Genomic DNA, 14,355 nt, shown 5'->3' on the forward strand with positions numbered 1-14,355 from the left:
TGAAAAGTTGCTACTCTCCCCTTCAGCAGTTTAGTTTTGGCTTGGAAAGACTTTTTGCTTGCACACTGGTATTTAAAAAGATGATAATACGAAACAATGCTGAAGTGTATACAAATATTGTACAATAACTGACACTAAACTAAAAAGTTCATTTTCGCATATTCAAAACCGCAATTTAACTTACGAAGCTCAACCCGTACAGAGGAGAGCATATAGAGAAATAACGTACATTTAAATTAACGATGTTTTTTTATTTTTTTTAAAATTGATAAAATGGGCTTGGCGTCGGTGACCCATTTTATCAATTTGGCGTCGGTATGGTCCCAGCTTCGGTCCTGGTTCGCATCAAGCCGGTATCGTTGAGGATGAAAACTATGTGCACGAGTTTTCTCGAAGAATTTTCATTACCTCCCGCTTTTGGTATCGCCAAGATTTTACCATCTTTTGTTTCATTCGCTACCATCTCTCTCAGCCTTGGAGCGTAATTGCGTGGCACTAAACTCAGAGATTTCGTTATCAAACAGTGATTATTTCAGAGTGTGACCAGGAAGAATTTCTCCTGGCCATACCTCGAATCATGTTAAATGTGGATTTCTCAGCATTTCCACAATATTACTCTTCACACCTAGTGTATTAAAACCATCACCCCTGGGGAAAAATCTGAAACCATTACTGTTTTGAAACAACATATAGCTTCGCCACTAGAAAGAGGCCATAGATAAACTTCTCATTTTTTCATTGGTAAATCCTTTGGTAAATATGGTGCTGAAATTATAACAAAGCAAAGTTTTTATAAAATGCATTAAAAAGAAGAAACTATTTTTTAGAACGTAAAATGAAGAAGTTAAAAACATTGAGTGCGGTTTTCTCGAATATCAGGGAAGTAGTTTAGTTTATTAAAACATTTAATCCCACAAATGCTTTCAGTGTTAATCCCATTTCTCCAATTTACCACTACAAAAACTATTTTCTCCGAAAATTATTGTTTTCAAAATTTCTTGATGTTACTAACTAGACTATTATTATTATTATTATTATTATTATTATTATTATTAGTAGTAGTAGTAGTAGTAGTAGTACCTCCATACTTAAGCGATTAGCGTACGCGCCTTTGGCGTGAGATACCTGGGTTCGATTCCCGTAGGAGCTCATTTGTTTTTGATTCTACGTTGATCGGTACGTCCGCTTTTCATACAGCCTAGCTGCTGACACGGACGTTAAACTCAAAATCAAGTTTAACTCGCTAATAATAATAATAATAATAATAATAATAATAATAATAATAGACACAATGTAAACCATATAAAAACTGCATGCGGTCAGATGAAGTCGGAACCTCTCCTCTCAGTCTAATTACGAATAAGCCTCTAAACCATAAATAAACCAGTAATGTAACGGTTTTATTGATGGTGTTCCTGAAGATATTGGATATATTATAGAGTAGTGTTACATTGGATTATTTAATTATCTTTCAGTAATATGTATTTCTTATTCTATATACATGTATTGTAGTTTTATATATCATAATATTTCAATTGATGTGTATCTTTTAGTCTAGAGCTTCTACATATTTTCTCAGCTTTAAATATGTTGGTGTAGAACACAGCCTACGCAGTTCTTACTGAAAACTGCAACCAGTTTTTCTTGTTCGTTTCACTGCTTTATGACCAGCGGAAGAAAACAGCTATGAAGGAACTTCAGGTGTCAATCAACTATTGAGCTGCTACATGACGCACGTAGGGAGGCCTCCTTCTCTTCTCAATCCCTTTTGTTACGAACGGTGATGCGACTTTCTCCGAAGTAATTGTTTATGGCTATGATGTTCTATCTGAAATGTTGGTAGACACTTTTTTTGTAAATTTTCCATCCTAATTTTGTGTGAACTGTTTAGACGGAATAGTTTATGAAATGAGAAATGCTTGAGAAGATACTTTTTAAAGAATACGTTCACAGTTGCGGATATTTTCTTACACATTCTGTTGAGAGTTGGATACCTGGAAATAACCAAAAATCGTCCCGAAAAAAACCCTTGACCATAAAAAATATCATCGTATCAATCCATGTTATTTCTATCAAATTTCTGACACATCTCGGGAAAACGTTTCTTATGCTACTTACAAGGGACATCACCCAATTGTCCGGCTTCGATTTCAATGACATTTTTCTAGCTGATAGACGACATATATGTATTATTTTTGATGACAGAAATTTTTGCCATGGTGCATATTTTCTATTTTTTTAAATAATTTTTAAGAGTTGTGATGTAGTTATTAGAAATTACTGCAGAACTCCCTTACTTCCCTTTTCAAACGGAGTGTTGATGAAAGAACAACCATGTAGATACATATAAGGCCTAGAGGGAAGTTGTTTGGTAGGTATGACATTGATGGCAGCCATCTTGAAATCCGCCATTTTGAATTAAGGTCAAGTTTTTAAAGAGGAATATAGAAATGTGATACATAATTTCGGGCTAGAATTTAATGAGGAAGACAACGGTGAAGCTAGTTTTGAGATACATCCATCTGGGGAAAAGTTACAGCCATTTAATTGTTCACTTACTACGTGCGAAAGTCCCTTACCTCTGCTTCTCACTAGCGCATTAATGATAATAAGTGGATAAAAGCTTCAGTAATACATATTATTCCTAGAGAGAAGTGATACGGTAAGGGTAACTTTAATGGCAGACATCTTGAAATCCGCCATTTTGAATTAAAGTGAAGTTTATAAATTGAAAACCATAGCTTGTGACACCTCATTCTTCATAGCATGTATCACTTCTCTCTAAGCATAGTATGTATTACCGAAGCTTTTATGCACTTACTATCATTAATAAGCGGGTTAGAAGCGGAGATAAGGGACTGCTGCATGTATTAAGTAAAAAATTAAATGCTTGTAACTTTTTCCCAGATGGGTGTATCTCAAAACTACTTTCACCATTGTCTTCCTGATTAAATTCTAGCCCGAAATTATATATCATATTTCTCTATTCCCGTTTAAAAAATTGACCTTAATTCACAATGGCGGATTTCAAGATGGCTGCCGTCAAGGTTATACCTACCAAACAACTTCCCTCTAGGCCTTATATGTATCTACATGGTTGTTCTTTCATTAACTCTCCGTTTACAAGGGTTAGTAAAGGACTTCTGCAGTAATTTCTAATAACCACATCACAACTAAAAAAAATATTTAAAAATACAAAACATGCACCGTGGCAAAATTTTCTGTAATCACAAATAATACACATATGTCCTCTATCAGCTAGAAAAATGTCATTGAAATCGGAACCGGACAATTGGGTGATGTCCCTTGTTAGATTGCATTATGTCATATTCAATGCAATAAGATGTAAAATATTGTTGTTATTTTTTAAAAATCCAAATTATCGGAAACATTTCGTCCCGTTTAAACCATTCAAATTATAGATGCGTATAAATATGATATTTATTAAAATTAAAATTAATTAAAGGAACATTCTATAATGGTGTTTCTGACCGTCCTTTACCACTCAGAACTAAATTTATTGCGAAATGTAAACTTTTTTGTCCGTTTTTTTTGCCTCATAGAAAGATGCCTTGGAGGTATGTAATGAACAAAATACATTTTGTTTCTTAAAAAAAACAAAATACTTATTTGTGAACAGATAATAAGGTCGATAAAACTTTTTATACTTATTTCTTTGTAAAACGGTGGACTCAAAAGTCATTTCTGTAAAAATAGTGACATTTTAGGAAAATATCATGACATTAAAAAAACTAAATTAGAACAGAACGTGTAGATCACAATAGCATATTCATAGTTTATTGTTTCACGCATTTCTTCAGATCAAGATTTAGTCAATATAGTATAGAGAGGAGCAAAGAATTCAAAGTTAGAAAATTTAGAATTTATCTATTGTTTCCTTCTTTCTAGACCCCTAGCAGCTAAAGATAGATAGATGGATAGATAGGTAGATAGATATTGACTATGGAAACACTTCACCGCAAATTAAGCTGCTTACAAAATTTCGAATTGAAAATTTGATTTAAATTTTCATGGTTATGCCGGTTTGGTTAAACGAGACAGTGATTATGAGAAATGAATGATATGGTGGAATGGATAAAGTAGGAGGAAACGGAAGAACCCCGAGAAAACCCACAAGCACGGTGTTTGTCCACCACAAAGTGTGCCAGGCGCGAGCTGGGAACGAACCAAGGCCCTCAAGCACCGGATGTAAACGCTCTACCACTGAGCCACCGCGCCCCCAAAATTTGATTTAAACCACAATCTTTACGAATTATTTTTCTTTGTAAACGTTAGTATACTCGCTACGTTTTTACACTTAATTTTCACTTTTGTATTTTACAAGTGTGTGTAGTTTGCTTACCGAACAAATAAACGTATTCTGAAAAGATCTATAATTTTTACTATTCACTAGTAATCCGTCCCAGGTTGAATTTTTTGCTGGAAAATAATTGCTGGACCAAAACGAACTGCAGCTTTCCAACAAGAGTTCCAGCAAAAATCGTCCAGTATTTTCCTGGTAATTGGGAGTACTTCCACATGTGTTGCTCGACTATTCAAATCTTTTCATGGATTTCTCTGCCATTCTAGCAAGGAATTCTATCATGTTTTGCTCGATTTTGTGCTCGTTCTAGCAAGAAATTGTCGCACACTTTGATGGATTTATTACTGGTTCCAGCGAGTAATACTAGCATTATTTGATGGACATCTTTTTTGATTCTAGCAGGGAAATCTAGCTTCATATAATGGACCTCTATGCAGGGTCCAGAAGGAATGCCACTTACTATTTGCAGAACCAAGGATAATTTATTATTTTCAGTTAGTTAAAGCCAATTTTACACACAACTAAACACTAAGCACATAGGCTTACTTAGTATACATTTAGATACAAATAATCACTGTGAAATGAGAAAGGTAGTGAAACATACCTGGAATGCACATTACCATAAAATGTAGATCTATTACAACGAATATTTAAATTGTGAATATATTTAAGAAGAATTGGTAATTAAATTGCAATTATTTTTCTGCAATTAGTTATTTCATGCGAAAAGAATTCTGACAAGAAAAATTAAACATTTTAATAGGTACTCATTACTTATTTCTAAATATAGTGAAAGAAGCCAACAAGAATTTTTGCAAGTTACTAAAAACAGGCAAATTTAATTTTTATTGTACATTTCAACGTGTGAGAAAATGGGTTAAGTTTACAGTACCCATACGTATATCATATGCATAATGTACGTGACATCCAGCCATTTTATACGTATATTTTCTGTATGAATTCGGTATGGGTTACGTATGTTATATGTATACCAGTAGTATAGATGTCCGCCTTCATGACGTATATTAAATGTATAAAGTAGGTATATATTGTTTGTATTTTCATCGTCATTTTTATATTCAAAATTTAGCGCTATCGCTGCATGTTGGTGGTAGCAGGTTCAGATTTGTCGCCCGTCTCCCAGTGACTGTTCCATTATATATATATATAATATGTAGTACAAGTTCATTATCAGGAAAGTGTATTTTTGATCTTTGCATTTCATTTTACGTACCCAGCTCGAATGTGGGAAGGAACCGTGCTATGAGTTTTCCCTGGATAGTCTAAGTCCAACGAGGTGAATACCGTGAGGGTACCTTCTCTAAGGTCCGGTCTACATGCTTCCCAAGTCGCAGACTTACATAAAGGGCTGATGTGACTCCTATTTGGAGGCCCGAATCCATATTTGCATTATTTCCTTTAACTAATAAAAAAATACTTCTTTTGTCTCTGTACGTATCCTTCATCAAAAGCTTGAAGTGACTGTACCCATATCGGAGCATTAAACGGTAGCTTGGAACCAAAATAACACTTTACTGACGAAGCTGATATGTCTCATGAATACATCTCGTCTGGATTCGAAAGGATAGTATTCTGAAATGGCGAATATACATGCGCATCCCCCAAAAGAAAAACCTATAACGCAAAAGCATTCAAGCACTGATAGCAATTAATGAAATAAAATAAGAAAGAATAACGGGGATGAGGTTAACCAACGTGGCCTGCATGGCCTTTCATGCATGAAGAGCGCTGGTAGATTCGCCCGACATTCCTCTGTAAATGATATAATACTACGAGCCCTCAACACAGCTGGAATTCCTTCAATACGAGAATCTTCTGGTTGCTGTCGTTCGGATGGATAGCGACCGGATGGGATGACACTGGGTCCATGGATGAGAGGTAAATGTTTATTGTGGGATTTCACATGCGCTGATACATACGCTCATTCAAGTCTCCCTCTGTCAGTATTGAATGCTGGAGCTGTTGCTAATCGCAGAGAAGCTGAAAAGCAAAGAAAATACAACAACCTTCTCCAAAAGTTTGTTTTCACTCCAATCGCTATTGAGACAAGCTGGGGTGCAAGAAGTCTTGAATTCATTAGGGAGGTAGGAAGACGCATTTCTTGTGTTTCCGGTGAAGTTCGCTCCACATCTTATCTTATACAGCGCATATCCGTTTCTATCCAACGTGGTAACGTCTCGTCGGTCCTGGGCACTTTACCACCTGGCAAGGAACTGGATGAGGTTTTTATACTCTGAAGGACAATAGTTTTTCTTTTTCTTTTGACGTTATAATTACATAATTATTTCTGATTTAATATTTCTTGTTTCCGAACATGAATCGACATTAATATGTTCTTTAACTTTCAAATACTATCGTAACAGTGTAATAAAATTGGTGGTTAAAAGTTTGAATAAAGTTATTTAAGAAAGAAAAACTTACATAAAGTTGAACGCAACTGAAACTAACGTTTTTATTAAAAAAAAAAACTTCTGTATAAGGTTGAGTTCCCATTCTAGAGTAAAAGAAAATTGACACGAGCAGATGATATAAAAAAAATGAAGATTATGCTGCTCTAAAATCATTGTACAAGAAAAGAAAATAAGCTCTTCAGTTGTGCCTAATGATAGTTGAATATGACATTATTCGTATCTTATAAAACAAACAACGGAAAATTTCAACTGATCGCCCTGACAATGGGTAGAAGGTCTACTGCCGAACAAGAACTAGGCCTGTCAATCTGCACATATCTGTACGCAGAAGAATTCATGGTGAGGGAAAGAATATACTGAAATATGAGAACTATACACACATTTACTCTGAATCCTAATGTTATCTTACATCTATGACCACATGAAATAGTCGTTTTATGTAACAATTTATTAAATGCTAAACAATCTTTTATCAAAAGATGTTTAACATTTAAAAAATCCTTAGTAGTTATGCGCACACACACATAAACACAATAAAGCAACCTACGGAGTTTAAAGCAAAGGGATTGATTTTGACGATTATTAGTTTTCTAATACTATTTCTAGTCTATTTATTTTTTTAAGACCAATTGTCATTTTTCTTTAATTAAAATACATAAGGAGATAGATTGTGGTGCTTTTTTATTGATGGAGGCGATAGTTTTCAGCCACATTAACATTGTAATTGCTTTCGTAACATAATCGCTAAATTGCAGATATACTTTATAAATGCTTCCAAACTATCGTGTAAGGCAAATATCAAACAAGAGAGGATCCTCTCTTACACAAAGGATCCAGATAAAAGTCTCAAATGACTAAGGTGCAAGGAAGGGCCTTTCTGCTTTTCTCCTTTGTACAGTAAACACACTTTGTAGAAATTTTCTTATCAGGCAATTCTTCCAGACCTGGCGTCAACGCTAATGCAAAACATATACCTTATAAGTACGCACCTTCCTTGCTGATAAAGCAATAGAGCAAAATTAACAACAACTACTAACACATCCCCACTTCCATCCCACTGCACAGTAACAGGTAATCCATACACTTTTCTCACAAGAAATAAAAAATAAGTTTGAGACTAACAGATTCAATGTTCTGACAACGCTGTAATCTTCCCTTCTCTTGTCGAAACCATTCTGACTTCAAATGTTTTCCGATCTGCTTCAGGGTATGATGTTGCTACGAACCTGCACCGAAATAAAAAAAAACTGTTTAGCATCTTATAAGAAGTAGGGCAACATTCACCAGAATAAAATTTAAATGCTGGGAAATACTGAAAATAAACAATTATCTTTTCAGCGAAGAAATAAGAAAAGCAAACAGAAATAAACTATAACTAAAAAGTAGTTATACATATTATGGAAAACAAATGAGCTTTATCTTCAAGTATTTGGAAAGAAGGAAATGGTGAGCGGAGTGATCCTTGAACTCAAGAAACTAGCACAGTTGGAAAAGAGTTTCGCATGCGGAAGTTATCAAACATTGTTATTGTCCTAGCATGTATTATTTTATATGGGTGGATGAACGGTCAACGGGCCCTGGAGTGCCGGCCACTTTTTGCTTGGTCTCGGCGCGCGAGAGTACTTATTTCATGGTGATTCCTTATTCCTTCCTTCTTTAAATTTGATATAAAATATAAAATTATTAAATCAAACAGATTAGCGTATGAGAAAAATATGCTGCAAGTGCATTTTTGTCATTAATAATTTATGTGAATTGAAACTCTGCATGAGTGGGCCGTCTAGATACTTTAAAAGAAAATAAGGATTTAATTTCAGGACTGCTATCTTAGAAGTGTTTTTTATTTCGATGTTGTCTTCCATCCTTTCTATAGGTAATTTTATTTTCCGCATCCTTTATGATGCTGTTTATCCTCCACAGAGGAAGGAAGACTGATTAGCTCCGTGTGGACTGAAAAACAATCAGGATGGAGTACATTGGAGCATTATATACCTATAAATTTAAAAGATACGAGCTCAAGAGAAAAATGGGAATAAAAACCTTTAAAGAATGTTTTGTATAAGAGCTATAACTATCAAAAACGGCAAATCCAAGATGGCGTAGGTTTCCCAATATGGAGAATTTCCCAAAATGAATGCTTTGGGACTTTCAGTATGATAATTAGAAGTTCTCCGGACATTTCAACAAATTTCTACCAGCGTATTTCCCGAAATGTCCTGATCAAAGCCTGATTTGCAGACCCTTAGATGCAGTAGCCATATTAGAAATGGCCGTAATTTTGGAAGACGCAAACGTTTGATTAGCGGGAACTTTTGCGTTTTGAGGGATGTTGGTTAGTATTTTACCAACCGAGTTACAAAAATTTACTAATTTAGTGTAGGTTTCACTAATCTTTTACCCCTACAGACTGATCTTTAATCCCTACAGCGTCACAATGAATTTAGTAAGATATTACGGCTTGCTGCACATAAAATCGAATATCTCTGTTAGATTTAAAGATACAGTAACATAATTAGGCTCAGTAGAAAGCTCCCAAAACGCCAAATAACTATTACTTCAATATATTTTCTCGTATATGTACTACTTTTCAAGCTATTTACACAGGGTGTCTATCGGTCACGAAAGTCACGAAAAAGTCACGAAATCAGAAAATGGTCATGAAAGTCACGAAATTTTGCTTTTGGGTCACGATTTTTTTAACTGTGCAAATGTAAGTACAGATTGGAAAATTTTGTTCCATAAAACATCAGAATTCAATAACAAAAAAGTCTATGGTCGGCTTTAGACGCTATAAAATCGCAAGCAAAGTACGTTTGTATCGCATGGATGAAAATTCGGCCTAATTTGCACCCAAATTCGCTCTTGAAAATGTTAGGTAATTTTATGATTTGGTAAAGAAAATGTCACGAAATTCCATTGTGGAATTTTAGTAGACACCCTCTTACAGTTAAATCTCAAAAAACGGCTCTAGAGGGGCACATTATTTTCACTTTTAGGGCCTCTATTTAAAAGCAGTGTCAATGTAAGACAAGTAATCGTTGTAAATAACAATTTTCAATGCATTTTCTGCAAAACGGAGGCAAAAACGAAATTCCTATCTTGAAATGTAGGGTAGATATAATGTTTTAAATTTTAAGGGTTGAATTCTGTTGGCGGCCATATTGATGACGTCATGTCTCGGTTTTCCCAAGCTGGATCTTTTGGGACTTTGAGTGGGTTGATTAGGGTAACATTCTGGACATCTCCAATTTTCCTGGACTAAATGTAGTACAATGATTTTACTTAGACGTCGCAATCATTAAAAATTCGCTAATTGCATGTGAGCTAATTACCCTTGTGTGACTTAAATTGGAACCGGAAATCCAATCGTAATCGTAATGATGTTTCAAAATCACGGGAAAGTACTTAGTTCAAAGATTTCATAGAATAAAGCCCAGGGTCTTGTTATGACATGTTCTTGTCGAAGGGGATACTTCTAGGGATTCCCTGCATTAGAATCGAGCGTTCTAACAGTGAGCCATCATGCAATCTGAAACCCATTGAATTTGTGAGTGGAAGAAAAATATAAGTCATAAAAGAGATACATATTCCTCTAACATGGCATAACTTCTTTAGAAAAATAACAAACATAAAAATAAAAAAACAGCATCACATTATTATTTTTTGAGGAGGGATCTTCAAGTTGATTTCAAACCTACAGTTTCGACTGAGTGCTACCCTATCGGAACCGAACTCATGATCTAGAGTCGATATCTACGGAAGCTCATGTTCGTTGGATTGGTATTTAGTGTCCCTTTGAGTACCGTACATATGTTGTTTGCTCACGACAAAGTCCACTTGGTGCAAACTGAGGGTTGCATACTGTAATGATATTGAAGTAAAAAAATAGTAATAATGTTAAATGAAGATTCGAGTTTCTCCAGCATGTGTCCTTGCACGAAAAAATAATTTCACGTATATAACACTTCGCATTGATTTTCATTTCACGACAGAAAAGATCGAATTAACTTAATGTCTTTAAATATTCAATGCTCTCTCACCGAGAATCGAAAGCGGACCTTCATGTAAGTATAAAAGGCACATGCGTTAACCAGAATAATACTCGTTTAATTTATCGGAGTGTAATGCTACTTTTCGGTACCGTGCACAAAGTATACAGAACTTCTTGCTTAAAAGGGAATTGAATTGTTCAACTGAGAATAACTTACGGCAGTCGTCGATCCCTGCACAATCGCAAACCGAAGTCAAACATTGATATGAATCGATACATCTTATTCAGCTGAACAAAGTGACGTTAAAACATAAAATAGAATATGCTTTCATTTTCGAAAGTTCTCTCACCGGAATCGAACGCAGGATCGTGGTTCCTCGTAAGTGTATGTGGCATGTACCTAGGTATAAACAAAATCTGTATGCATAGTGGCATTAGTCTCTGTTGATCAGCTACTTAAGTAACATGACTATGTAAATCATGTCGTACAGTATAATATTGACAAACTCCTATTAACTACAAATATTTGTTTTCATAGATTTCGGGCTTAATTCAACATACAAATGTAAGCAAGATTTAATTTAAGCATACGATTAGAAAAATACGATTTGTGTGAGATTAAGAATGGAACTACAATCGAATTCTGTATCTGAAAGAATACCATTCCAACAAGGGCCAGAATTACCATATATCATTGCATATAAATGTTTTAGTTCTCAATATAATCAGTATTCTACAAATGAATTACGTTTAAGAACATTCGAACATGGGTCTGTTTCAATAAAACAACGTCCGGAACGATAAAGTGATGCTGGACTTTTCTAGAACAAAAGAGACCAGATTATATCCTTCTAATGTGGTGGTTGATTAAAAAATGGACTGATAACGATGATCCATGGATAGAAAATGCAAAATGGTTTCTTAATTGTCCATTTCTTCATTTGAAGAAGGGATATGCGTTTATTAAACGAATACACAAAAATTACTTTGATATGCATGTATTTCGTAGTGTTGCAAATTGTTTGAAGCATGTACATAACAAACGAAACTGGTACAAATTAGATTTCAAGAGTTAATATTCGAAACAATTTCTGAGAAGATCATTGCAGAAGAAGATCACGTAACACACCCTAAAAACGAATGTTACGTACCGTTCAGGTATCCTAAAAAAAGGTTTTAACCTTTTTCGTTCTAGTGAATATTCGGGAATCGAAACCTGAATCCAAAAGGTTAAGCCTACAGCTTATTGTGGAATTTGTGCCTTCACCCCCTTTTGATCAAACAAGAATCTTTTAGCTCTATACGTTGCTAATATTAGTATACGTATTACTTGTAAATAACTAGACACTTGCACAAAATATCTTTCAGTACTTTGTCATCATGAGAGCAATAATAAAAATACAGACAATGAAGCGAGAAGCGAACGTGTCGTTCTTCTTGTAAGAAAATGCTGACTAACAAAGATAACATACACTTGAAAGAAATACTGACCTTACCTATATACATAAACAGTATTCAAGATCATTTAAAAAGAGAAATAAAATTACACATGAATCTAGGTAAGATGAACAGTTATAGGCTTGATAACCCTATCAGTAATTGATTAATGGTATAAATTATGCATTTTTCTGTTATATAGTTTTTACCATTAGCAATTCCGTTTCCCTTGTAGTTCGAATATTCGTCTCAGAATCGTGTTTTCAAATACTTTCAGTCTGTGTTTTCCCTCAGAGTTAGTGATCATGTTTTCGCAACCATACACCACAATAGGCATAAATATCGTTGTATGTATTTTAAGCTAACAATTCCTTAACAGAAATCGTGGCGACAAATTTTTTTAACTCATTAATGACACGAAATCCCTGCTTTCAGTCGATACAAATTTCCACGTCAACCTAGATATTTTAAAGTAACCGTTTCGTCGGAAGTATTATTTGGCATTTTAAAGCGTCCATAAAATACAGTGCCACTATAAACCCGACTAACTTCCACGTATTTAGTTTTCTCTGTATTTACTTTTAAATACATATCCTTGCAAGCGTTAATTAAGATTTCTGCATTTTAGAAAATACTAATCAGCTTTAGGACTTAATTGCTGTCTTCGATTTCCTTTATAGTGTACTCCAGAACAATATTGTATAATAAGGACGTCAACTCATCTCCTCGTTTCAGGGCATTCTCATAGTGAAAGTTCCTGAACAAAAATTTATTACTTTGAGATTCCTTTAAATATATCTTAATTATTCTAATTAACTTTTTCAGCATTTCAAATTCTGTAAGAATGTTATACAATGTTTTCCTCGAGTCGTAGGCCTTTCTCAAGTCAATAAATAAGTAATGTACATGTATATTGCATTACCCCTTCTTTTCGAGTATTAGTTTTCTGAGTAGTTACAAAACTCGAAAGATACTTAGAAAAGATACGGGAAACTTCTTTTTCGTTGATTTGGAATCCACGAGAGAAGAGAATTACACTTTTATATTGGAAAAGTTGATCACTTTTCCACAGAGCTAACATGTTTTCAAATTTTTATTTTCATATATACATTACGAACTAAACAGAAAGGTAGTTTGTTTTTATAAACTTAAAGAGACATGGAACAAGTATCTCTTTTTAAAATATAATCTTACCAAGTTAAAAGGCTTTTCACAATTCAAATGAAACGAGAAACTTCTTTTCTCTTGATTACGAATTCACGAATACAATAAGAAGAAAATACATTTACAGATCTCTAATTGCATAGGCGAGTACTCTAGCACTGAGGTACCAGGTCCCTGAAACCTTCAAGTTCATTTTCATACACACTTTGTGAAATCAAAGCAAGGAAGACACATTGTTTAGCAAAGGTAAATGCTCTACCAAAGAACTAACGTATTCCGTGCACATACATATTTAACTCAAAGTTAATTTATCTTTCATTTTATAATATTTCGTTTCCTTTATCATCTTTCGTTCTTTCATTTTATTCATTCAAACATAGGCCCTGGAAACGATTTGCGATGTTGTATCATGAGGGATTTGCCAGAAGGACCCTCGCCACAAAATTTTCTTCAAAGATTTCCTGATCGTAGTAAGGCTCGTGTAAGACAATTTCTCGTTTCATTTTTTATATTAAAATGTGAGAATTCCAAAGCTAACCTAATAACAAAAACACGACTACCTAGGTATATCTCAGAATGTTATTTGCGTTGAACGGGAACTGTTTCCAACAGTAAAGATGAAATCTTTCAGTTTAACGTCCCACAAATATCTTCTTTAGGTTCAGGTGGAGGGATGATTAAGGGAAGTGAGTAATCATGAAAATTTTTTGCAATGATATATTCAGATGAAGCGGAAGTATCCGGAGAAAATCAACGGACACTATATTGTCCACCAGAAACTTACTTGGCATGGGATCGAACTGGGAACCCCCTGCATCAGAGGTAAGCGTTGTACCAGTGAGTTAACTACTACACTAACGTACGAAAAGGAGCATGGCCGGAGAGAGGAGAAACTTTATAATCTACAAAAGTCCATACTGACATCCAGGAAGGTGATGCTACGTGTTTCGTGGGATTAGAAGGACAAACTAAAGCCAGATGAAAAGTTAAGTATCTGCGAAAGGATA

This window comes from Thermobia domestica, chromosome 18, assembly GCF_964235325.1.
Source record: "Thermobia domestica chromosome 18, izTheDome1.hap1.1, whole genome shotgun sequence".
NCBI classification, from domain to species: Eukaryota; Metazoa; Arthropoda; class Insecta; order Zygentoma; family Lepismatidae; genus Thermobia; species Thermobia domestica.